Genomic DNA, 27,107 nt, shown 5'->3' on the forward strand with positions numbered 1-27,107 from the left:
CACTCTATTATTCCCTATGGAGAACGATTCCCATAGGGAATAATAGGGAATTCATCCGTGGGTATTGGGGGCTATGGGGGGGTCTATTTTTTGAGGTAGAGGCACCAAATTTTTAGTATAGCATCTAGTGCCTCTCCCCAAAATAACCCCCAAGTTTCAAAATGATTGGACCAGAGGGTCCAATTCTATGAGCCCCAAAAGATGGTGCCCCTATCCTTCATTATTTCCTATGGAAGAAAGGCATTTTAAAAGGTGTGCTGTCCCTTTAAATGTAATGGCCAGAACTCCCTTGGAGTTCAATTATGCTCGTCACATCCTTGTTCTTGGCTCCACCCCCAATGTCTCCTGGCTCCACCCAAAGTCTCCTGGCTCCGCCCCCAAAGTCCCCAGATTTTTCTCTAATTGGACTTGGCAACCCTATTGTTACCATATGTTATCAATAAATTGTTTAAGCAGAAAAAATATAAACATGCTTAAAACATTAACACTCTTAGGCTGTGATCACACACACTAAATGATGGACTTTCAATCCGCTTTCAATGCACTTTCCAACTGGATTTTGCAAGTTCATACAGTAAAAACCAGTTGGAAAATGCATTGAAAGTGGATTGAAAGTGCATTATTTGGCGTGTATGATCACAGCCATAAAGTATTTAAAGTATCTCCCTGATGCCCTCCCATTTCCACCACTCATTACCCATTAGCACTGGGACAGTATACAGGGACATAATGCACAGCCTCTGTCATTTGGCAATAAACGTGATGGCCAGTTGCTCACCGCATGGATAAGACCTCTGGATGGGCTGCTTCCAGCCCATAGGCCACATGTTTGATACCCATAACCTAGACAGCAATGGTTCTTTTGATTAAAGATATATTTGGAAAACAGGATTGTCTCACAGTATGTTATCAATAATGAAAGCATACCTTAGCAACTGCAGACCACACAATGTCATGCTCTGCACTTCCTGGTGCCTTACATATGCAAGTATTTACATAGGTGTGGTCTAGAAGTAAGGTGCATCCATTCCTTAATCATAGGTGTAACTTTGAGACACCCTGGGGAAGGAATTGAACTCTAAAGAGTGACAGTGTTAACACTTCTCACAAAGTGGTTACATCCCCCCCGCAAGCAACAATAGAGACAAGGTCCGACCCTTCCCAGCCAAGCCGGCATCGCCGGTGTTCAGGCTGGGGGCCGTCTTTGCCCCCTTGGAAGGAGGGAGCAACAGACCGTTCGGCCCCGGTGCATCCGGGTCTATTTCTGGGCGTGGTGTCGGGGCTATATAAGCCCCGGCCCTGCCCAGAGCTCTGGCAGTCTTGTTTGGCTCTCTGAGGGAGAGCCACGTGCTGAGATCGGAGCGGCGAGGGACGATTCCTGCGGCCTTGGTCGGGGTGTTAGCGGAGCAGCGCGGCGATGACGGCAGTGCGAGCGGCTGGGCTAGCGCGATCAACGGCTTCGATCATTGTTGTTTGGTGCCTGGAACGGGGGCCGGCAGCGCGTGCGGCAGTTAATTCTGGGGGAGTGCAGTGATTACGGCAAAGGGAGGCTGGACGTGCGCAGCGCGCGCGGTGGCCATTTTAAGTGGCTAGTTCTGGGTGCCAAGGGTAAGCAGGGCGTGCTCTGCGCAAGGCACATGCGGCAGCCATCTTAGGTGAACGTCTTCTTGGGCAGCAAGGTGGCAGAGCGTTATCTGCGCACGGCGCGTGCGGTGGCCATTTTAAATCAAACATTTCGTTGGCGGCAAGGGAGGCAGAGTGTTCTTTAAGCACGCCGCATACGGGGGCCATTTTATTATAGCGCGGCGAGGCACTTTAAAGGGCCGCCGATCACGGCCAGCGGTGCATGCGGTGGCCATTTGTATTTGTATTTTATCTTAAGGTGAGAGATGCCGTGGGTTAGTGGGGCAGAGGAGCTCAGGTTCAATCCCCAGCATCTCCAGTTACAAGCTAGAACAGTAAAGGCGATCAGGCAGCAGGCAAGGGGTAAGATCTCTGCCTGGGATTCTGGAGAGCCACAGCTGGGCTTAGTAGAGAGGGACGGTGGCTCAGTGGTATAGCATCTGCTTGGGGAGCAGATGGTCCCAGGTTCAATCCCTGGCATCTCCTAAAAAGGGTCCAGGCAAATAGGCGTGAAAAACCTCAGCTTGAGACCCTGGAGAGCCACTGCCAGTCTGAGAAGACAATACTGACTTTGATGGACCAAGGGTCTGATTCAGTAGAGGGCAGCTTCATATGTTACCATACTGATTTCGGCTGGTAAACCCTATTCAGTGAACCCACCCACCCCCTCCTCAGGGTATTGTGATGGCTGGCATACTTTGGGTCTGTTTTGGGACCGGTTTCGCCTTATTTCGCCTCCACCCTTCCTTTTACGGTTTGGGTGGCTCACATTAGTATAACTCAGTGACTACTTGGTTGCTGTGGGGGTTATCTTGGTCACCGTTGTGTGTACCGCTTAGTGCAAGGGCAACACTATGGCACCCAAGAAGGGTCAAGGAGGGTCCAAGGGTAAGCTGCCTGCCCGCCCGTCTCGGGGGCGGGGTCTGCAGCCAGGTCCAGCTGAGGAGCAGGGACAAGGGGAGCGAGTCCGGTTGGCCATCATCAGTCAATTGGAGGCATTAGAACAGTAGAGGGTCGCTGTTGGGGCTCCCATATGGGAGGGGCGTCGCCACGCTTCGGGGCGGTAGAAGCGTCTTACTTTTGAGGCGGAGATGCTGGCTCGTCTGTCTGCCTTACAGGGTGGTGCGGCGGGGCCGGACCCATTGCCAGTACCGGAACAGGATGACGGCCCGGGCGATGGCCCATCGGGCGTGCAGGCGATCGGCGGCGTGCATGGAAGTGGTGTACCGCAGACTCCGGATGGTGTTGGGACTCCCTCGGATTTTGGGGGTAAGGTATTGTTGCAGCAGACATCGGGGTGGCCTTGGGGACCTATCCAAATGCCCCCCCTTCCCCCAGGGATGGGGGGAGGGACTTGGGGCGCAGGGCAGTCTGGAACACCCACTATGCAGTGGGGTTCGCGGCTGCCATGTGCTTGGGCCCTGCTGAGTTCCGCCCCACAAGGGTCTGGTTAAGGTAGCATTGGTTTCCAGGCACTTGGTCAGCAGGCAGTCCCAGCGGTGACGCCTGCAGTTCCCACAGTGCCACCCCCCAGGGGGTTCTGCCTTGGGGTGGGCGGCAGTATGCGCAGATGCAAGGGATGTGGCCGAGTGGGCAAGGAGGCGGGTGGTTTTACCCTCCAAATCCTTATGCCAGTATACCTTTACACATACTCCCATATGGCGACACCTCGTTGCCTCTGGGAGATCATTTAACGGCTGTTACACATAAAAAAAAATAAATAAAAATAAATCCTTCATGGAGAGTATGTAGACGTGTTCAGCCTACTTTATAGAGAGCTCAAAAAGAAGAGCAAAGACGAGCTCGACGAGAAGGAAAAAGAAATATTAAAACGCAGAAGGGTGGATAGGACGTGGGCAAACGGGTTGCCCGGCTTTTATTTTATGCGGGTGTCATTGCTAGGGTGCAGCCGGCTAATGCAGCTGCTTTGTTTCAGTACATGGATATTATTTACTGGGTGCGGCGTGGCTGCAATATGGCGAGGCCTTCCGCATGAGGGCCGCCGCCAACCCAGGGTTGACATGGGACCAGGTCGGCCAGCAGCTTTGGCTGCAGTTGATGTCCCCGGCAAAACCTAATGTGGGGGATAGGTCCGATAGCGGACACTTGGCACAGAAGCAACAACGGCAGCTTTATGCAAGGGCCCGCCTCATGGAGGGCCAGCCGGTTCATTCCCAGCTGTTACGCTGGGAGTTCGCTTCAAAGGGAGTGCGCCCCAGAAAGCCCTGCAAGTTCAAACTCGAATGCCCACTTTGTAGCGGGCCTCACGCCCTTTCCGCTTGCAGCAGGTCAAGGCCTTGGCCTGGGGGTAGGGCCTCGGTGGTGGCGGCGCCAGTCAATAAGACCCTGGAAAAGGGGCCTAGTCCCATTCGGCTGAGGGTACTCAATAGTTTATTGAGAGAATACCCATGTAGAGCGAATGGGCAATTATTTGTGGATAGGGTTTTACTTTTGGGTTTAGGATCCCCTATCAGGGGCCTGGGGCCCCCTGTTTGGCTTCTAACCTTCGGTCAGTGGTAGGTCTTGAGCACATAGTCAGGGCCAAGATCGCCAGGGAGTATCAGGAGGGCAGGGTCCTAGGACCCCTTTGATACGCCGCCTGTATACACATTGCGGGTATCTCCCTTGGGGGTGGTGCCTAAGAAGATGCCTGGGGAGTATCGCCTCATTCATCACCTGTCCTACCCCAAAGGGGCGCCGTCCCTTAGAAATTGTGTTCAGTGCGGTACAACTCCTTTGACCAGGCGGTCAAAGTAGTGCGGGGTTGTGGTGTTGGGGCCAAGATGGCGAAATGCGACATTAAGTCTGCATTTCGTCTCTTGCCAGTGCATCCCGAGGATTTTGAGCTCCTGGGTTTTTGCTTAGAGAGCAAATTCTATATGGATCGCGCCCTTTTATATGGATCGCCCTCCCGATGGGTTGCCCGGTATCCTGCCCTGCATTCGAGCGCTTCAGTTCCTTTGTGGAGTGGGCGCTATGGGACAGGACCGGGCTTAATGACACGGCGCATTGCCTGGGTGACTACCTTTTTGTTGGTCCTGCGGGCACAGGGCAATGCGGCAGGCTGTTACATTCCTTTCAGGACTTAGCCATCGAGCGGTGGGTACCGTTGGCGCATGAGAAGACTGAAGGGCACAGTTCGGTGCTTTCCTTTCTAGGCATTTGGCTGGACTCACACAAACAGGCTTCTCGGCTGCCGGAGGCAGAAGTAATGGATCTTAAGGCCTGATTGGCTGCCCTGATGAGACAGTGCAAGGTTTCGCTGCTTGATTTGCAGTGGGTGGTGGGTCACCTTAATTTTGCATGCAGAGTGGGGGCACCCGGTAGGGCCTTTTCTTTGAGGCGTCTTGGTGACGCTATGAGTCAATTGCCCCTGGATCTCTGGTAACCTGGGAAACTGAAGCCGGTAGGGACATTCACCTGGCTTTAGCGCCTAGTACCGGAATGGCTTAGGATAGAGCGGTTTCCCAATTTCAGGTGGAAAGGAACCGCTACGCTGCAGGATGGCTGGCCGATCTCGGCGGCTCATATTAGGCAATTCTGCATGTTTTGGAAAGAGAGAGGTCTGGGGTTGAGCATTATTGAGGGCCGACTGGTGGTGTTGGCCTTTAGTAGTAAAGCTCAGGGGTTTGTGGAGAATACCCACTAGTAGAGGGGCATACGACGGAGTGGCTTCCCAATTCTGGCATTTGGGGGCACCAAGGGACTGCTGGATAGTTGGCCGGTTCCATGGCACAGGTTATGCAGTTCCCCTTTCGGGGCCGCTCTGCTTTATGCGGCCTCGTTGATGGCCCTCCCTTTTTTCGGTGCTATGTTTAGCGAGTTGGTTATGCAGTTTATGACTGATACCGCGAGGCAGGCGCCCCAGGCCCGGGACGTTAAAAAATTGGTTGGCCTGTGGCGGTTGGCAACTTTTATATATATATATATAAAAAAAACAGGTGCACCCGTTGGTCACCTAGGGGGTAGTTTTGGAGGGCGACGGTTTTATCGCCGGTTGATCATTATATGTTCTGACAATTTTCTGTTTTTCAGGTGCTGTGGCTCGTAGTGAGAGGCATCGTATTCTCATCTGCGGGCGCAGCAAGGTGTTCCGGGCGGCCCATCAAGCCGGGCGCTCTCCAACAGGCACCCAACTGGGCTTCAGCGATGGGGCAGTTGGGGAATGGCTGGGTCGTCGGGGCCTGTGTTGGCCTGGGATTAGGCCATTGCAGTGCGGAGAGAGGAGGGCACCTCCTCCGCACATCTTGGTCATCCACCTGAGTGGTTTCAGGGGAGCACCTATGGCCTAGCACCAAGTGTGCAGGTGGTCTGCAAGAACCGTAGATGGGCTACACGGCTCAATGCGGGAACTGCAGATCACGGGACAGCCTCACCCGAGCGGATCTTTCCATGGGGGTTTGATGCTTGCCCAGGTGGTGAATGGCTTGGGGCCTGGCCGCTCAGCAACAACCCGACTCTGGCGGGCTTGTGCTGGGGGCGGGGTGGCTCACCCTTTGGACAAGACGGGGTCCGGGGGTGACCCCAGGGCTTGTCCTTTTTGGCTGGTCCTATTATGGTCAGCTAGATCGCCAGGCAGGAGTTGGAGGTGCCCTTGCACTTGGGGGCTTAGAGCACGCTAGGCGCAAGGCCAATAGGGCCCTGCAGAAAGCCATGGAGAATGGCTTGGGATTTTCTCCCTCATCCGGCCATGTATAGGCTGGATGGGGTTCATTTCAGAGTTGGGCAACCGGGCCTTTTTTCAGTGAGATATGGCAGGGTTTGCGGTCGGCTCTGGGCCGTCCGTTGGGGCGCTAATGCCTAAGCTGGAGGATGTTTTGGCCACAGGGTTTGCAGGGGAGCACCTATGGCCTTGCACCATTGGTGCGGGTGGTCTGTAGGAACCGCAGATGGGCTACACGGCTCAGTGCGGGGAATGCAGATCACGGAGAGCCTCACCTGGGCGGATCTTTCCATGGGGGATTGATGCTAGCCCAAGTGGAGAATGGCTGGGGGCCTGGGCGCTCAGTTACAACCCGAATACGGCGGGTTTGTGCTGGGGGCAGGGTGGCTCGCCCTTTGGACAAGGCGGGGTCTGGGGGTGACCCCAGGGCTTGTCCTGGTTAGGTCTCATCACTGCCAGTTTACAGGTTAATTAATTATTCAATAAAGCGGCCCGGTTTTAAACCCAACACCTGAGTCCGCTTGCGGAGAGGGCGGGATATAAATATAAAGTAATAAATAAATAAAAATAAATTTGTGTCTGTCTCTTCTTTCCGACTGGGGGGGGGGGCAAAACTGGAACTGTGTACTATCCCTAGTATCAGAAAATAGGGAAGGTCCCTTGTGAATAGGGTCAGTTGTGTTGTATGTATCATATCTGGTTCCTCCTTCTGTTTCCTTTCTTCACTTACTGAAAACTACTAAGGCAAATGAAACAAAAAGCTGTGGCTTTATAAAGGCTTAGCGGGGAGTTCCCCTCCCCCACCAAGCCCAGCCCTGTATCAATATTCTACTTGTGCATGCATGGAAGTGCTCTCTTCATTAAGCAGTTGTTGCTGCAAATCCACAGAGAGCCACTGCCACAAAAAAGAAATATGAAGCGTGGAGAATTTTCTTAATTTGGCTGCAGTGAATGCCTGAGATGCTTAGAAATGGTCATTAACAGCCAACATCAAGTATTAAAAATTCCCTTTCAACTCGCTGAAAACCAAACAGTGCATGTAGTTGATATGCAACAAGGAAAAAAAAAATCTTTCTGTTGGGAGCTAACTTAGCAAATGAACTGTTATGTTGGTGAGGGCTGAGCCACAATGGGACCCTTTGGTATGATCCAGCAAGGCTTTTCTTACGTGTGCCAGTGTGGTGCAGAGGTCTGAGAATTCTGGTTTAGGAGTAAGGAGACCAAACTTCAAATCCCTCTTCTAACGTGAAGTTTGCTTTGAGACATTCTGTGTCTTTTAGGTGATATGTCCTTATAGAGTTACTATTAGAGAGGGAAATAAACACATCAACCTGTATTCTGTGGAAGAAGTGCAGGTCACATTTTAAAAAGGTTTTGCCCTTATAGCAACAACAACAACTATCATCATCATCATCTGGCACCTTGCATAGTATACAGAGGAGATCCTAAGATTGTCTGGCAGCCTTAAGTTCTAGCTCTTTTAGTGTTATGTACCACCAAATGGCAAGCTAGACATTTTTTTTGGGGGGGAGGCTGAGAGAACTCTGAGAGAGCTGTGTCTGACCCAAGTTCCAGCCTACATGTTGTTGTATGGTCTTGTTGTCAATTGTGTGGATTACAGATCTCAGATCTGCTTTGATTGTAGTTACGATTTGATTCATTTTAATGTTGTTTTAATGCTGTAAGCCGCCCTGAGCCCACTTGCAGGATAGGGCAGGGTATAAATTGAAAAATTAAATTAAATTCATGTGAAGGAATGAAAAATCAAACCTGGTTCTCCAGATTAGAGTCTGCCACTCTTAACCACTACACCAGAAGTGTCAAAGGTTCGGCCCACATGCCAGAACTGTTCTTCCCAGGGCTTTAATCGGGCCTATGGGACTCATTTACCCCCTCCCCCTTCTGTCCTCACCTTTGGATGAAGAAGAATTGAAGATTTGTACTCCACCCTTTTCTCTGAATCAGAGACTCAGAGCAATTTACAATCTCCTATACCTTCTCCCCCCATAACAGACACCCTGTGAGGTGGGTGGGGCTGAGAGGGCTCTCACAGCAGCTTCCCTTTCAAGGGCAACTTCTGCCAGAGCTATGGCTGACCCAAGGGCTTTCCAGCAGGTGCAAGTGAAGGAGTAGGGAATCAAACTCAGTTCTCCCAGATAAGAGTCCGCACACTTAACCACTACACCAGACTGGCTCTCCTAGGCTGCTGAAGTTCCCTACTCTTTCTGTCTTGTCTTTTCTGGCTGCAGCAGAAAGCAAAGTTGCAAAGAATATGTGGAGTGTATTTTCCATTAATGCCTGTTGCCATTCATGGAAAATCCATTCTGTTTTCCTTACAACTTTGTGCTGCAATGTTTTTCACTGGAGTGGAGATTAGTTTCACTTGTCAGCATTCGTATTGCCAGCTAAAGCTCATGCTTCTGGAGTTGTGTCCTTGCAAATAAAGGGTTGATGCTTTGAGCCAGCTTGTATCTACTGAATGGACCTGACCTAGTGAGTACTCTAACCTGGGAATTCACAGCCAAAGGGGGATTACAGCCAAAGGGGGATTACACCGGAGAGCCATTTACAATCTGAGTAGACCCTGGGGTGGGGTGGGGGAAGAACCTTGCAATGTCATTTCATTGTTTTCCCAGGCTCAAATCATTTTATATTTTTAGTATCTGCTGTGATCCTTGTGCTTTTTCTTTATGTTCTATTTTAAAAATTGCATTGCCAAATCCCACTATGCCTCACCTTTCCATTTTAAACAAAATATTGCAAGGGTTTTAAGCAAGTTTGTATTTTAAGTTAAAAAATATCTTTAATTATGTTTGTGTCCTTTACAAAGTTTATATCTCTGCTACTTCACATTACATTTTATGATTCACATGGCCTGGCCTCACAAAGTCCCATTTGTGCCATATCTGGCCCTCCTAGCATATGAGTTTGACATCCCTGGACCCTAAGGGCAAAGGCCATGGAATTCACTGGGTGATCTTGAGCAATCAGTATCTAACCTCGACCTCACTGGGTTTTGGTAGTGTGTCCAGAGCCTTCCCACTAGCAGCCAAACGCCCCTGCCACTTCTTGCTATGCCTGGGAGGGAAAGAGGGGGGAATCAGGGTTCTCTGTACCCCCAATGTCATAACATAACTTCTGGCACAGACTGGAAGTTAAGTCAGTTTGTTGGGGTGACACTCAGACAATGCCAGAGCATTGACACAATGCATTGAGGTCACTTCCGGTTTGTGCCAAAAGTTGCATTGCAGTGCTTGGGGATACCAGCCGGGTAGATAGCTGCCCTCCAAATTCTCCTGCCTGTTGCCATCCTTGGGACTGTCCTTAGATTGTCAACTCTAGGTTACGGTGAGGACAAAATGGAAGCAGAGAACCATTTCTGCCATGCTGAGGTTGTTGATGGAAGAGCAGGTTTTTTAAAAAGAGAAATTGCAATTGTATATTGTAATTTCATCCTGTTTCATTTGTGTTATTTAGCCTGTGGTCATGTCAGTAAGGAGCCCCATGGCACAGAGTGGTAAAGCTACAGTACTGAAGTCCAAGCTCTCTGCTCATGACCTGAGTTCAGTCCTGGTGGAAGCTGGGTTCAAGAAGCTGGCTCAAGGTTGACTCAGCCTTCCATCCTTCCGAGGTCCGTAAAATGAGTACCCAGCTTGCTGGGGGGGGGGGGGGGAAGTGCAGATGACTGGGGAAGGTAATGGCAAACCACCCCGTTAAAAAGTGTGCCGTGAAAACGTCATGATGTGATGTCACCCGAGAGTCACAAACGACTGGTGCTTGCACAGGGGACTACTTTTCACATGTCAGTAAGCTGCCTTGGGCTCAACAGTATAGGCAGAATATAAATATTTTAAATAAATACTGAGACACAAATGGGGCTTCAAAGGACTGTAGTAATACTTTTCTAAGAAATTATGGCCTGGTATCACAAGACTGGCAGCTAAGGCATGATGTTCAAAGGCATAAGTTGTATTTTCAGAAGCATTTTTCACCTATAATATACCAATTACTTGGCAAAAATATTAATAATACCTACTTTAAATGGTTGAATTTGAAGTTTTCCCCCCTACACGATGGCAGACAGCAGTGACTCCAAGGAGTCGTATTTACTCACTGAATACCACACAATGTTTTACATCCGTTATCACTTGTAGAGCAGTGTATCCATCATGTGCCATATTTCTGCCTTCTGTGACACGTTTCGATTGTTCCATTTGAAATACATAAAAATGATGCAATACTTTGGATACAAGGAATGCAATTTCTCATGAAGCCTCTTTTTTTCTTGAAGGCAATATATTATCATCTTGTCAAGAGTTCATCGAGTCAGGGGTTTGTTTTCTGCAGGAATAACTTATAATTCTGTATTTGATGCTATCTATACAACCAAGAAGCACCCAATGCAGCCAATCTAGTTCAAATAACAGGAACTGTGTTTTATGTATGAAAGGGCACTCTAAACCAGAGGGAGATGCTTTATCATTTGTCTGCATGTTGATGAGTAGTTTTGTGTGTGTGTGTATGATTGGGGGGGGGGGGGTACAAACACATTCACAGAAGCTTGGAACATGCTGTCAACCATGTGGGTGATTCCTTGAACACAGACATAAGAGGCATAATAGACTGCTGTGGCCTCAAGAAAAGATTTCATCAGAAATATCCCATGGCATGTATGTTTTTTTTTAAATGTTTTTAGAGGGAGAGATGGCATAAAACTTTTTAAATATATATATATATATATATATATATATATATATATATATATATATATATATTATTCAAGGGACGTTTTTAAAACTGTGCTTTGTTGCATCCATTACCACATTCCTTGCAAAGATATGAAATAAAGTATAACTATGAAGTGAGCCAACATTGCTGCTAATGTACTGAAAAATAATGGTTAACGTTTCTATCAATGTTTTCTTTCCTAAACTATAATTGCTAACAAAACTCTTCTTTCTTTTTCTTCCCTCTCTGAAGCTAACCGTTTCAATTAATTTCGACACTGGAATTACACAGTGGGAAGGGGGGGAGTTCAGTAGGTCTGGTTGCCTACCATAAGGGAAGGGTGTGCATTAAATAAATCATAATTGCAGACCCTAGATTTTAGGTACAGCACTCTTTCTTTCCCTCCTAATTTTTCAGAAGCATTTTCATCATTTCAGGAATTGGAGGTGTATTTTGGGGACCACTATTTTTGTCAGTTTATCCCTCCAGAGGCAGCTGGTCCAGGGAGGGAAAGAAACAGAAGAAGACAGCCCCAGACTTACCATGCTGGCTTCATTCCCAAGGAGACTTCTTTTGGCCACTGGTGTCATAAGTGGCTGAACTGTAAAAAGTGAGTGTTCCTGGATTCCCATGAAGTTTGACTGCCACAATGGCCATTTACCTGCCCCCATCATTGAAGGGAAGAAGAAATATTTGGTTTATATCTTGCCCTTCACTCTGAATCTCAGAGTTTCAGAGTATATTACAATCTCCTTTACCTTCCTCTCCCAACAACAGACACCCTGTGGAGCTGAGAGAGCTCTCACCAAAGCTGCCCTTTCAAAGACTTCTCTCTGAGAACTATGGCTGACCCAAGGCCATTCCAATAGCTGCAAGTGGAGGAGTGGGGAATCAAATCCAGTTCTCCCAGATGAGAGTCTGCACTCTTAACTACTACACTGAACTGGTCATTGAATAGTGTTGTATTTAAACAACAATAGAGCAATATGTGTATTCCCAGCTTTCATTTTTAAAGTAAGTCTCCATGCCCTTGCATTATGAAGACAGAAAGGAAAAGGCATATCTCCACAACAGAAGATGTTAGCGACTTACTTTTATGAAAAATTAAAGCCAGGAATATAAAGAACCTGCCACTCAAACTGCAATATTGTTCTATCAATATAACTCTATTCAGTTTAAGACAAAAAGCTTGTGGAGGTGGAACTAGCCCCATGACAGTCAAGCCTACCAACCCATCCACTCAACCCAGGGTTGAGTAGTGTAGTGGCCAAGTTTGCAGATGACATCAAATTATTCAGAACGGTGAAAACCAAGGTTGATTGTGAGGAGGACCTTCACAAACTGGGTGAGTGGGCAATAATGTGGCAAATGAAGTTCAGTGTTGGAAGTGTAAAGTGGTGCACATTGGGACAAAAAAATCCCAACTTCAAGTATAGGCTAATGGGATCTGAACTTGCTGAGGGGAAAAGATCTTGGTGTCATAGTGTATAGCTCAATGAAAGTGTCAATCCAGTATGCTGCAGTGGCAAAAAAAGGGGGGCAAACTCTATGTTATAGATTACTAGCAAAGAGAATAGTAATAAAACAGCCAGTATTGTAGGGTTGGCAAGTAGGGGACTTTGGGGGTGGAGCCAGGAGACTTTGGAGGTGGAGCCTGGAGAAATTGGGGTGGAGCCAGGAATAAGGGTGAGACAATCATAATTGAACTCCAAAGGAGTTCTGGCCATCACATTTAAAAGGACAGCACACCTTTTTAAATGCCTCCCTTCCATAGGAAATAATGAAGGATAGGGGCACCTTCTTTTGGGGCTCATAGAAATGGAGCCCCTGGTCCAATCGTTTCGAAACTTGGGGGGTGTTTTGGGGAGAGGCACTGGATGCTCTGCAGAAAATTTGGTGTTTCTACCTCAAAAAACAGCCCACTCAAGCCCCCGATACCCATAGATAAATTCCCCATTATTCCCTATGGGAATTGTTCTCTAGGGTTTGTAGAATTTTTCGGGCTCAAGTGCCGTGTTCTACTGGAGAAAGTTTTTCTTCCAGAGGTTTCATTCTCGGCTGCGGAGAACATTTTCAGTGGCGTTGCAGCCGGAGCAGGCGCTCTGACCTTCTTGGCTGCTGTGCATTGAGTGAGGCCAGGGCTGCTGGAGAGCTGCTATTTCTAGGCTGAAGGGGGTGTGGTGAAAGGGCAATAGGTTTGTGGATGTGCCCATTGTTTGGTGGGGCTTCCTGGAAGGGTAGTGATAAGGAAACTGGCTGTTGAATGTGACCATTGTTCTGTGTTAATTGCTGGGAGGGTTGGAAGGGGTGTGAAGAAAGGAAGATGGTTGTTGACTGTGCTGATTGTTCTGTGGAATGTTCTGGTTGTTCTGTGAATTTCTGCAATTTATAGTCTGTAGGGTGTTTTGCAGAGCTGGATACCAAGATTGGTGGATGGAAATGCCTTCTTCCTTTCTGTTAAAGTTGTGCTGGTGTTTGTAAATCTCAATAGCTTCTCTGTTCAGGTGGGTATGATAATGTGAGGCCGTAGAAAGGACTTCAGTTATTTCAAAGTGGATGACGTGGTCTCCTTCTTGAAGTGCATGTTCAGCTACAGCTGATTTTTCTGGCTGAAACAAGCGACAGTGTCTCTTGTGTTCGGTGAGGTGGGTGTTGATACTGCGCTGGGTAGTGCCAATGTAGACTGCACCACAGGAGCAGGGTATTTTGTAGACTCCAGGGGTTGAAAGTGGATCTCTCATATCTTTGGCCGAGCGCAGCAAGTGGCGGATCTGTTGTGTGGGTTTGAAGACTGTGTCAACATTGTGGCGTTTGAGAATTTTGCCAATGCGGTCAGTGACAGATTTTATGTAGGGCAGGAAGGCTGTACCTACATTTGTGTGTGGCTCGGGATTTGGTGTGGATGGTCTCTTGGGATGGAGGGCTCTTCTAATTTCTTGTAGGGAGTATCCATTGGCCTGCAGTGACTGGTTGAGGTGGTGTAGTTCCTGCTAGAGTTGGCTTGGTTCACAGATGTGTGATGCTCAGTGGATGAGGGTTTATACAACTGTACGTTTTTGGGGAGGATGAATTGTTCTCGATAGGGAATAATAGAGTGCCCAGTTGACATTTCCCTCTCCCCCCCCCCCGCCCCGCTATCTGATGACCCTAAACCGGGAGGAGGGCCTCCAAACCTGGGGATTGGCAACCCTCTCCCTCTCTCACACACACGCACACTTACAGGGTCTGGTTCCTCCACAACGACATCTGAAAAGAACAGTGGCTACGCTGTTCTCTCTCTCACACACACATACACTCTTAATTGCTCTGAAATGAAAGCAAAACAAATGGAAGGACTGTGCTGCTGACCCTTCCCCATGAAGTACTTCCTGCTTCCTGTTCTTATTTAAAGGCAAACACACACACACATTTTGAAACGGAACCTGTTTGCAGGTCTCTAAACCTGCTGGAGATCTAAAGGTGCATGGTAGCTGTGGGGGCGGGGCTCCCCCCACTTGCCAGCTGCCTGGGGGCAGGGGGGAAGCCTGTAAAACTGGGGGATCCCCCGCTGGGACTTGGGGATTGGGAAGCCTACAGTATTGTAATGTCACTGTACAGATTATGGTGTAGCCTCATTTGGAACACTGTGTAGAGTTCTGGCCACCGTATCTTCAATAGGACGTTGCTGAACTGGAAAAAGTACAGAGGAAAGCAACCAAGATGATTAAGGGGTTGGAGCAGCTTTCCTGTTTAGTAAATGGATGAATAAGAGGAGACATGGTAGAGATTTATAAATTTATGCACGGGGTAGACAGAGTTGACAAAGATCTTTTCTCCTCTCTCTCTCTCCCTCCAAATACTAAAACTTGAGGGCATCCAGTAAAAATGATGGGCAGTAGGCTCAGGACAGACAAAATGGAATACTGCTTTATACACAGAGAGATTAAAATGTGGAATTCACTGCCAGAGGCTGTGATAGCCACAGGAATAAACAGTTTTAAAAGAGGATTCAATAAGATTCATGGAGGACAAGTCTGCCAGGGGCTATTAGCCATGGTGACTGAGGGGAACCTCCCCATTCAGCGGCATTAATCCTCTGAATCCCAAAGCCAGGAGGCAGCGTCAGGAAAAGGCCTCGGGCCCTATGTCCTATCATTGACCATCCAGAGGAACTGGTTTGCCACTGTGTGACAACAGATGGCGAGCTAGATGGACCACTGGTCTGATCTAGCAAGACTCTTCTTATTTTCTCAATCTATATAAGATCTGGTTTGCTTAAGGAACATATTTGTAGGAACCACTAATGTCCCATGCATTGTAATGGAACTAGTCACAGCCATTATCTGCCTTGTAGTAATCTCATTACTAACTGCAAGCCTAGCAGCTGATGCTGGCAGAAAACCCCCTCTCTAACTTCACTAAATGGTTTCTTTTTCACAAATTGGATTTACTCACGTTATGTTGTGACTTAATTTTTTTTTTTGTTTAGCATTTTAAAACTCATCTGCTTGTTACATTAGGAGACAACATACTGCGAATCCCGAAATGCTTCTCTTAATCTTTAAGCAACAAGGTACCATGGTGATAGAATGTGTGTTTTGTACCTATTATTGAATCTACCATATCCATCACATTAAAGTGAGGGTTTCTGTCTGTGAATTGAGGACAGATTTCACATTGCTACTCATCTTACATTTAAATTAGACAGTGAAGTATCTGTGGTATGCTACTGTGTTAGGAAATGTTAAACTTGAAAGAGACAGTTTCATCCAAATCCTAGCTTGCTTTATTTGCCATATATTAGTTTCTGTGTTTTTATAGAATTGGGAAGGACTTGAAAAGCCGACTAGTTCTGTAGTGGCAGTTCCATTATCTCTCCCTAAAATCTCCTTTCGTTCTGCATCTGAAATGGAGGCTCCCAGGCTGGTAAAAACTGGTTAAGTGGATAACCCATCTGGGGTAAAATAATATAGATGCCCAAAGTCTGGTATATTTGGGGGAACTCAGAAATCTTTGCTAGCTAGATTGAACAACCTGTGAACAGTCTAAAGCACCTCTAGATTGGTCATGGGAAACCTCCTGACCAATGGAGTCCTAAGAGGCTGAACTCCCAATTTCCCTCACTGGAACTAAACTAATGGAGTAACCCGGGGGGGGGGGGTAACCAGGGCTTTTTTTAGTAGCAGGAACTCATTTGCATATTAGGCAACACCCCCTGGCATCCCCATTGTTTCACACAGGCCCTTTTTTGCAGACAAAGCCCAGCAGGAACTCATTTGCATATTAGACAACAACCCTGATGCCAAGCCAGCCAGAACTGTGTTCCAGTGTGTTCCTGCTTTAAAAAGCCCTGGGCCACATCCTCCTGATGTAGCCAATCCTCCTGGAGCTTACAGTAGGCCCTGTAAGCTCTTGGATGATTAGCTACATCAGGAGTGTGTGGCCTAATATGCAAAGGAGTTCCTGCTACCAAAAAAAAGGCCCTGGGAGTAACTGGCCTGTAAGATTCAAGTTGGCTATGTAAAGGGAGACCTAACCATCAGCTCTTGGTTCATTGGTTCTTTTCCTGTCCCTGGTTGTAGTAGCAAAGAATGGGATGAAACATCCTAGTGTTTATTCCACCACCTTAAAGTTATTTTGATTTAAATTATGAGATGGCTGTAGTTGGTATGATGGCCTTGCATCTATAGGTGATATCCCTGTTGAAGTTTGAATTTTGCCCCATATCATTGGTTATTATGCTTTCTGGCACATCAAAAAGGACCAGGAATATCTAGAGGAGTAACATGGAGGAAAGAGAAGAGTAGGGCACTTTGAGCAGTTAATAGAGTGTTCATCTTGTTAGAAATGAGCCACAAACTGAACATTCTTTTTTGATTTACCCACCTTCCTTTTCCCCCAGAGTGTACAAAGTTTTCAGTGGTTCTAACATAACAATCTGAGATTTAGCTTAAAAATATTTGAGTTGTCAATAGAGTTGTAATGAGCCACCTGAAACCACAATAAAGAAACTGCTTACTTTACTAGTCAAGCTTGTAACTGCCAGGGAAATGTTCTTTCAACTATATTTATGTAGAGCATCCAGATGCTGGTTTGTTAAATCACAGCCATATATTCTCTCAAGAGATTTTAAAGTGTGTTCCCAGCTAAATGGTACAGCCGGTGGTAATCAGAATTTAGGATTGAATATCAACACATCTAAAAGTTTGCTATGCCTTTGTTATCCCCACCCCCCCTGCCCACCTAGGGTTGCCAACTCTGACTTGGGAAATTTGTGGAAATTTGGTAGCCATATCGGGAGATGAACTTTTGTTTCTCTTAGACTCTGCCTTCTGAAGCTGCCATTTTCTCAAGATGAATTGATCTCTATAGTTTGGAGATCAGTTGGAATCAGGACTTGTTTTTTTGTAGCAGGAGCTCCTTTGCATATTAGGCCACACACCCTTGATGTAGCCAATCCTCCAAGAGCTTACATATTCCAGGGCTACCCGACATGGCTACCAAATTTCCACAAATTTCCCAAGTCAGAGTTGGCAACCCTAGGTGGGCGGGGGGGGGGGGATAACAAAGGCATAGCAAATTTTTAGATGTGTTGATATTCAATCCTGAATTCTGATTACCACCGGCTGTACCATTTAGCTGGGAACACAAAAAAAGAGCCGTGGTTGTAATTCCAGGAAGACACCAGCCTCCACCTCAAGATTGGCCATCCTTGGGTGTCATTTTCTGTGAACTGGCTTGCTGTATAGACATATCAATTTTAATTTCTTGCCACAAGGGGAAAAAAGAGACTGTTTCTAAGGATCACAAACTCAAGGAAACATTGATGTTTGCAAGTAGCCTTTCAGTATGCTGCTGAACCCAATAATGGTGCTGGACTTTTATTAGATTTTATAGTCTAGTAACACTGTATCTAGAAGAGCCCCATGGCAGAGAGTGTTAAAGCTGCAGTATTGCAGTCCTAAGCTCTGCTCGCGACCTGTGTTCGATCCCCGGTGGAAGCTGGGTTTTCAGATAGCCAGCTCAAGGTTGACTCGGCCTTTCATTCTTCCGAGGTCAGTAAAATGTGTACCCAGCTTGCTGGGGGGAAAGTGTAGATGACTGGGGAAGGCAATGGCAAACCACCCTGTAAAAAGTCTGCCGTGAAAACATTGTGAAAGCAACGTCACCCCAGAGTCGGAAACGACTGGTGCTTGCACAGGGGACCTTTCCTTTCCTAACACTGCATCTATTTCAGGCAATAATTAGATATTCAAAGGCTGGGTCCAGACAGGCAGCTTGGGGAGCACGGGAGGCATCCCAAAGTGGGCAGGCTCAAAATGGAGTGGTGGAAACCCATCCACATGCTCCCCCACAAAGCGCCTGTATCCTGAATGGGATGCTCTTCGGTGTGGCTGTCCTGCACCATGGCTGTCCTGCACCATTCCAGTAGCTTGGTTTGCATTTCTTCCCTCTCCTCATTCATTTATTGGTCATGCGCATGTGCGCCCATGCCTATGTTATTAAAAGCAATGTTTAAAAAAAACAAAAAACAAATCTGGAAGTGGCTTGGGGCAGCTTGGCAGGTTCAAACCACCAATGTGCCTCACATGCACACTGCAACGTTCAGATGCCTGCTGTGGCAGATGCCATGCAGCTCAAAAATTTGCTACCACTTCAGAAGTGGTAGCTTTTTGAGCCATGGCTAAGATGCCTAAGGATGGGGTGAGTACGGGAGCAGTACGGGTGGCAGATGTGTGTGTTTGGATTTGATTTTTTTTATTTCCCTGGGTCCTTTCACTGTGTCAGCTTAAAATGCCAGTCTGAACCCAGCCAAATAGACCCATATTTGGTCTAAAAGCACCTGGGCAGGGTAGTGAGGAAGAGATATCATGCATACAAGTAGAGTTATCAACTCTTGGTTGGAAAATCCCTACAGCTTTGGGGGTGGAGCCTGGGAAGACACAGTTTTGGGAGGAAAGTGACATCATTAAGGTAAAATGCCAGACAGTGCACCCTCTAAAGCAGGTACTTTCTCCCAGGGTCAGATCTAGGGGGGAGGCAGACTGAGGTGCTTGCTCTGGGCGCTGGTGGAGGGGGGAGGCCATATTGGGTGTGGAGTCCATTATATTCTATGGGACCATAAGATAGAATGGCCCATAAGGAGGCGCCATTTTTTTTAATTTTGCCACCCCCTCAAAAACATGTAGATCCAGTCCTGCTCTCTCCAGTAGAACTGACAGCTGCCATCTGGAGATCAGTTTTAATCTCAGGAGATCTTTAGGGCCCCCCTACCTTTGCCCTTATGGTTTTGCTTATGGTGCCCACCTAAAGGTAGGCATCAATATGAAGATGTGCACAAGAAAATTCTGCCATAGATATCCAACTTTTGGAATGTAACATTACCTGATTGCTTTATGTGCTTTACAAAAGGAGGATTTTTGAACACTTAATTTTCTAGTTCTGCAATTAGGGGGAAAAGCTAAATAGCAAACTGTTCTCAGTAAAATAATGGTAATAGGATTTTAAGTGTTTTAATGTATGAATTTTTTTAAAAAAACGAAACAGCCGCTATGATTTAATAGAGCAAATCGATTTTGAGGGTGTTAGACTTTATATAATGTGATAGAGGTTTACTGATACACGTCAGCTACTGAGCTGTGGAATTGGCTCTAATGTTTAAGTGGAGAATGATTACAGAGTTCTTAATTACTGCTAATATGAGAATATTCCTATTTTTAATGAGATAGCTTCATTAGTGTAGTATTAATGCAAAGAGTTATCTCAAACTTTAAAAATGTAAAGTATATGAAGAATGAGTAGCTACAAGTGTAGCTCAATTTAAATGATCTGCGGGCAGGCAGTTGCAGAATGCCTGTGTGATACAGCGATTGAAGTGTGGGGGTCCACAAGAACTTGAAGAGCATCTGATTTCTCTCTCCCCCTGCTTCTTGTTTCCCTTTCCTGAAAGCACCCACAGCCTCTCCCTCTTTCTTCTTTCCTTCTATTCTTCCTACCCACCAGCCAAACTATCTTTATCTCACCCCTCTGTGTTCAGCACTCCTGCCTTTCCTCCCTTTGGAAAGGGAAAGGGAGCAGCAGAGAAACTTCAAGGACTTGCAGGGAGTACCTCGCTTTCCCTTGTATCCCCCCCCTCCCCACACTATTTCTGATTTCCTGGCAGCCCGCATGTTCTCAGCTTTCCCTGTTTCTTTCTCTCCTCCCCACCCACCCACTTACCAACTTTTATCTTCCTCCCATCTTCAGCTATGTTTATTCAATTCATTTATACCATAACTTTCTGTTCAATGGGGACCTGAAGCAGTTTACATAATTTCCTTCTATTTTGTCTTTACAATAACGCTTTGAGTTAGGTTAATATGACCCAAAGCCACCCAGCAACTTTCTGTGGCAGAGTGGAGCTGCAGACCAGGATCCTCCAGATCCTAGGTGGACCCTCTAACCATTTCACTCTAACTATTCCACTCAGCCCCATAGCCAGGATTTGAAGAATTGGGGGGCCCTGATTTTTTTCAGGGGGCGCATAGTGGCCCCAACCTCCATGGCCTTCTCTCCTACCACCGCTGAGGAGGAAAGCTGCCAGCTCACTGCCATACAGCCTCCCCCCTCCCCACAGTTGCCTCAAGGTGATCCCTTTCCACCCCTCTTCTAGCAGCTCTGGTGGGGAGCCACTCAGAGGTTTAGATACGTGCCACATGGTCTCCTGCCCTTACCTGTAGCATGATCCAGCTAGGCAAGCCCAGCGGAACAAGGCAGGGGGTGGAAGGTGCCACCAAGTCGCAGCTGACTTCTGGGGCTACAAGACCTCCAATTTGGATTTCTTCCTGTCGGAGGGCGAGCCAAGGTTGCCCAAATGTAGCTCCCACACTCGCTCGGGTGGTCAGCGAAACCAGGCCAGAAAACCCTGCAGGCGAACATCACCTCTCCACTGATCCCCAGCCCCAGACTGCAGCTGGGACCTCCACTTGTGTGCACCAGCCTACCCTACCCTGCCCTGTCTGGCAGAGAAAGCCTGCAATGGAGCCATCCGCTCCCTACCCCCACTGCCCCACTTGAGGGCCAGAATGGCCTCTTCTTGCAGGCGCCCTCTAGCCCAATGTTAGCCCAACGCAGAGCTTAACTTTCAGTTCTGTCCGCTGAAAGTGCCCCATTGTTTCTGCTTGCTGAGGGGTCAGAGATTTTTTCCCTCCCCTAAGCAAGCAGAAGCAACACGGAGCTTAACTTTCAGTCCTGGGTGCTGAAAGTGCCCCATTGTTTCTGCTTGCTGAGGGGTCAGAGAATTCTTCCGGCCCCTAAGCAAGCAGGAGCAACTGTGTATGATCACGTTCCCTAAGCAAGCAGAAGCAACGGTGTATGGTGACGGCAGAATGCAGAAGGATGCAGCAGAGGCACTGGAGGCTGGTTAGGGGTCCCAAGCCTAGCCCCCTCGTAGCTACGGGCTTGATTCCACTCTAACCATTCCACCACACTGGCTTTCATGTGGTAGCTTCTGCTGAGCAGTAGAAAACCTGGGTGAGTTATGCAAGTTGCCCAGTGGTTGCTGACAGATGTGGCTCCAATGAGTCCTCCATTGAAAGGCCAAAACAGCACTGCAAAGGGCTCTCCCTCCCTGCCTTTTATTGACAGAAACTGAGGCTTGAAGGCTGGCAGCACTGTTGTGGTTGCTCAGCAACAACTACTGAGGGCATTCATTTCTTGAAGCTTCGGTTGGTAGTCAGGGATATCTCTGGATTGTCTCTAGTAGTTTGAATAGCTGCTGAACAAGTTTGCAGCTGCCTTATTCTCAGAAACTGACTTACAACTGGTTGGGAGATCAGTGGATACTCCTAGGGAGCTCATTTAAAGGGTTTTCTGTCAGTCTGAGAATACTGAGGAACAGAACTTCATGAATGGAGAGAGAAAGACCTCAGTTAAGATATAAATAGAGAATGTTGCATATAATGTGCGCATAGAGATATATAGCGACAACAGATTAGAGAATACAGATGAATCATTGCAGAGATCCTTTCATCCAAAATTTGTGTCTTCTGATGTCACAAAATTTGTGTCTTCTTAGTGAGCACCCAGAAATTTTAAAGAGGACATTGAGCTTTTGCTATGATACCTAAATCACAAGGTCATGGAGGTATATCATCACAGTACAACCTTTTCTTTCTTTCTCTGTAGTCCTTTGGATTCACAGGAAAAAATGGAGCAGGGTTGATTTAATCGTGGCATCCAAATTTATGAGATTTTTGTGTTCTCTAGTTATTGCTTGTTATATTTCTCTAGTGCATGAGGAGAGAGAAGGAGAGACGGTCTACATTTTTAGCCAGTACAAATTCATGTTTTTCATACTGATTTTATGTCTAGAAATACTTTCTGGCAGGTTTCTTTCACAATGGCCATTAGCTGCTTTTCAACGTTTTTTTAATTAGTCATTTCCAGATGATTTATTATTAAGTTCCTGACAAGTTCAGAGAATTTCTTTCTTTCCAGGAGGATGCAGCAGTAGCTGTCCTCGGTAATTAAGAGAGTCCAAGGCTCTCACTATTTATGACCAAACAATTTGAAATGCCTGAAAGACTTGCCATTGGTGAGTATTGGGATAATTCAGACTGCATTAGAGGCAGCCCAGACGTTTTGTAATACCAAAAGATGGCTTGAAGCAAGCAATTGGACAAGGCCTGTGGATTTTGAATGAGTCTGAATTCTTATGTTTCAACAAACTGGGAAGTATGACTGCTGGAATAATAGGCTTACCTTATGTGTATGAAGTGTGCTTATTTTGCTATAATGTCACCTAGTATTTTGAACCAAGGATCTTAATGCTGAGTTCAGTAACTAAGCAAAACTTTAAAATTGCTCTTGCAATTTGAAGGATATCAGGGAAAAATCATTGCAATGGATGGACTTCCTCTGATTATAGTTACAACATAGCTAGTAACTGATTTTATCCATCTATCGGTCTACCACATTTCCTATGAAGAATGGATGATCATATTTTACTGTTGCATCCTTTAACTGTTCTGGAATATCTCTGTGCTATTTCTGCTGGGGCCTTGTAAGTCACAGCTATGCCACTGAACCATAGCAGAGGAAAACACCAGCCTTTTGTGTTTTTCATAAGAACAATAACAGAAACGGATTAATCTAAACTATGCTACCATATCACTACTTTTTTTTTTTTTTGCTGTCAATTCACAACTGACTTCTGGTGACCTCATAGGGTTTTCAAGGCAAAATATGTTCAGAGCTGCTTTGCCATTGCCTGTCTCTGTATCAGGGATGGCCAAACTTGCTTAATGTAAAAGCTACATAGTATAAATGTCAGCTGTTTGAGAGCCACAAGATATGAATGTCAGATGTAAAACAACTTTAACTTTAAATGCATTTTCCAAGCTGCTGGTTTGATAAGTGATTTAAAGAAATAAATGTGTTCTCCAAGATGGCCAATGGAGTGGTGGGGGCTTCAAGAGCCACATAATATGTGTGAAAGAGCCATCTGTGGCTCATGAGTCACAGTTTGGCCACTCCTACTCTATATTGTGATCCTGGTTTTCTGTGGAGATCTCCCATCCAAATACTACCCAGAGCTGATCCTGCTTAACTTTCAAAATCTGATGAGATCAGCCTAGCTATCCAGGTCAGAGCATATCACTACCTAGAAGTCTGAATAGAAACCTTCCTCATCCCAAACACTGAAGATTTTTTCATTAAAAACCAACACATAAACCAGGGGTGGCCAAACTGTGGCTCGGAAGCCACATGTGGCTCTTTAACACATTCTGAACCCCACACCAACCCCATTGGCCGGCTTGGAGAAGGTTTTTAAGTGAAAGTTTCTTTCTTGCCCTCTCTTGCATCTATTTGTCTCCCTTCCCTCCCTCCTTTGCAGCTCTCAAACATCTCACGTTCATGTCTTGTGACTCTCACACATCTGACCTTTATTCTATGTGGCTCTTATATTAAGCAAGTTTGGCCACCCCTGACATAAACAGTGCCATCCTAAGAACACTTCCCTGGGAGTAAACCCCATTGAATAGGCTTGTGTAGGACCCTGAGTTGACCTGCTTAGGATTGCAGAGTTGTTGCATAAGCTTTTTTTGTTTTCCCAACACTGGCTTTTTATGAGTACGATTCCATCTCAGCTTTTCAACTGGAAAACTCCACACTTTTCCAGCTTTGCAGTCAAAGACAAGTATCTTGAAAAGAGACCCGTCAACTGTTTATATCAAGACCTAATTTGCTGGGACAAACTCCTGTTTACTTCTGAGACTAACACAGAAGCCAATGCAGTGAGCTCTCTTCTCAAAGATGCTTTGGAAGAGAATCTAATAAGTTCTTTCACTGCCCTTCCAACTTCAGAGTGAACGGAAATTAACTGACAGATTTGAGCAATTGAGATTTGAGCAAAGTGGTAGCAAATCTTTGAGCCGGCCATCAGTTGCCTCCCCACTGTCTGGATGGGGAAGGGTGCAAGCAAGGCGACTTGGTGGTGTAAAACTGCCAAGCTGCCTCAAGCTGTTCCCAGCATTTTTTTGAAGAAACCATTCAGAGTGCTGGAGCACTTGCCCCCCCAGGAAAACAAACAGAATTTGGCTTCTGGGGCGCCTTCCTGTGTGGCAGCGCCCAGCCGCTGCATGTCACGTTCTCAGGGTGCAGGCAAGCAGGAGTCCAAAGCCAGTTCAAGGTCAAAGTCCAGAAAGTCAAGCAGGAGCCAAGTCACCAATGCAGAATCACAAACTGGAATCAGAATTCAATGTCCAAAAGCCAAAAGGTCAGGGTGCCAAGGAAATCAAGCAGGTCAGGATCAGAAATCAAGAAGGAGCGTGGATGCAAGCCAGATAATAGACTTGTTGCTTCCACAAGGTTACCAGGTCCTGGGTGGGAGCTATATGGGAGTCTCAATCAGCCTGCTCCCTGGGTGGCAGTAACTCTGCTAGAACTCAGGGCTGAGAAATCTGAAGCCTCGGCATGCCTCATGTCTTTGCTCTGAAAGTTCTTTCCGGAGCCTGCTTCGAACTCTTGAGATGGGAGGAGGAGAGCTTGGAGAAGATTGATCATCAACAGCTGACACTAGTGCCTGGAGAGTGATTGATGGGCCAGCTGCTGTTTGTTCAGCTGAGGAACTGGCTGGCAACTCTTCCAGGTCTGTTAACCCTTCCAGCTCCTCCTCATCAGGGCTCATAACACCGCACAGACGAGATGTGGGCGGCAAGCGGGTGTGTGACACCTCCAAGCCTCCCCATAATGCCCGTCTGTTCTCAGCCCCCATGTGTCTAATTCCCCTGCTCTTCAGGACTACTATGCCTTTGTGGTCCCAGATGTTAAAACGGACAGGGAATTGGGGGAGTGGTAGTGTTCATATCCATCAATCTTATCATTGACATATACATCCTGAAAAGTGGGTCTCAGGACTACATCCAGGTCCTCTTGATCCAAGGTCAATACATCAGCTCTCTCCTTTGTATTAATGTCTATATCCCACCAAAACTTTTAAAACCCCAGAGCACGAGAAACATTTGAGATCGTTTGTCCACCACTCTTGGCACTTCAGCTCTACAATTTCCCAACTCTTGCCTTATGCTATGTGGATTTTTCAACATCAGAAAAGGACCTGGCTTTTTCCAGTTTCTCAACCCATATTAAAAAAGCCTGAAGAAGTCTGCTTTTTGGACAGTCTCCACAAGACACAGTTATAAATAAACCAGGATTAAGATTATTAGAACTGCTGACATTCCATTATTTTCAGATTTCCCCATGACACAGTGTTTCTAGTGGCATGTTTATATTCTTTTCTACATAGATTACATTGCTGGTTTCCCCTCACTCTTGCTCCAGACCGCCTCTGATTTGAGTAGACAACAGAACCGAGAGTGACCACTGCCCTTTAAGGCTTCTGCTTTAGTTCAGGAGCAGCATTATACTTAGTATTACCCAGGATCCCTTTGAGGGATCTCATCTCTGTGTAAGGAGAATGAAGTGGTCTTCACAGTTACAATCCGTTTTAGCTCAATCTCTGGCAAAGGACAACCTCTTCATCAAAAACTAATCACAGAATCTGCAGGATGATTCTGATGTCATCAGTGCTTTGGTATTCAGATGCCACTTGCATAGTTGGTTTCAACAATATTGTCTGGTAAATGACACTTCAGATGTCTTCTTGCCTGGTCTCAATATATGAGATTGGATCTTTAAGACTGATGCTGTGCTTGACAGAAGTACAATTCTCTGTGCCAAATTTTCTCCTTGGTTCACGCTCCTCAAAAGGGACCACAGCAGAGCACTTTATTTGACCAAATTCACCTTTCCTAGTCTTAGAATGGCTTTAACTTCTCTGAGCTTTCAAACCATGCCTTCAGCCATTCTAAATGGCAGCTATACAGAAATACCAATTGCTGTCCATTTTTGTATTTGTAGAGTCTCAGTCACTGAAGATTTTCTACACTAGATTCTGTTCTGTTGAAACAATTTTACTGAAGAAATTTTAAAGGCTTAATTTTCTCTCCCATGGTGGAAAAAACAATCCCGCCTTCTTTCCAATGTGGGCTCATATGTCTTTTATAAAGTAGCACAGTTCACCCGGGCAGTTAAGAAGGTTCTGGCTCAAGTTGGACTTGGTGGTTGAGACTCCTTCATCGATACACAAAGAAGGTGTTGATTTGTTTTAATGAACTTTTATATGTTGTTAACATTATAGCCTTGTTGTTTGCTATTCTTTGTCCAGGTGTTATCTGTTTTATCTGCTCAATTGTGATGGTCTTTGTCCACAAATAATAAACTTTTGACTGACTGACTGATATAAGATTTTGTTACCCAAAGCCTATTTTCTCAGATGTTTGAAATGTCACATGCAATTGACAGTTTTCTATATGTACAGACAGGAGGAGAGGAGGAGTTACTACACAGAGGAGCAAGAAGGCAAAGCATACCATGACGTAACGTTTATTATACTACCTTGGAGGCCGCAGGTTGAAATGAAATCTAGCCAAAAGTGTTAACTATCCAATTGGAGAAGAGATGGATGAGTCACAATTGTTCAGCTGGTAAAAGAAAATGGATAGCATTCATAAACCTGTAAGGAGGAATAATTCCATTTTCACTGTGAGCTAGCCACTCCCATTTTCCTATT

Source organism: Heteronotia binoei, chromosome 11, assembly GCF_032191835.1.
Source record: "Heteronotia binoei isolate CCM8104 ecotype False Entrance Well chromosome 11, APGP_CSIRO_Hbin_v1, whole genome shotgun sequence".
Classification (NCBI taxonomy): Eukaryota; Metazoa; Chordata; class Lepidosauria; order Squamata; family Gekkonidae; genus Heteronotia; species Heteronotia binoei.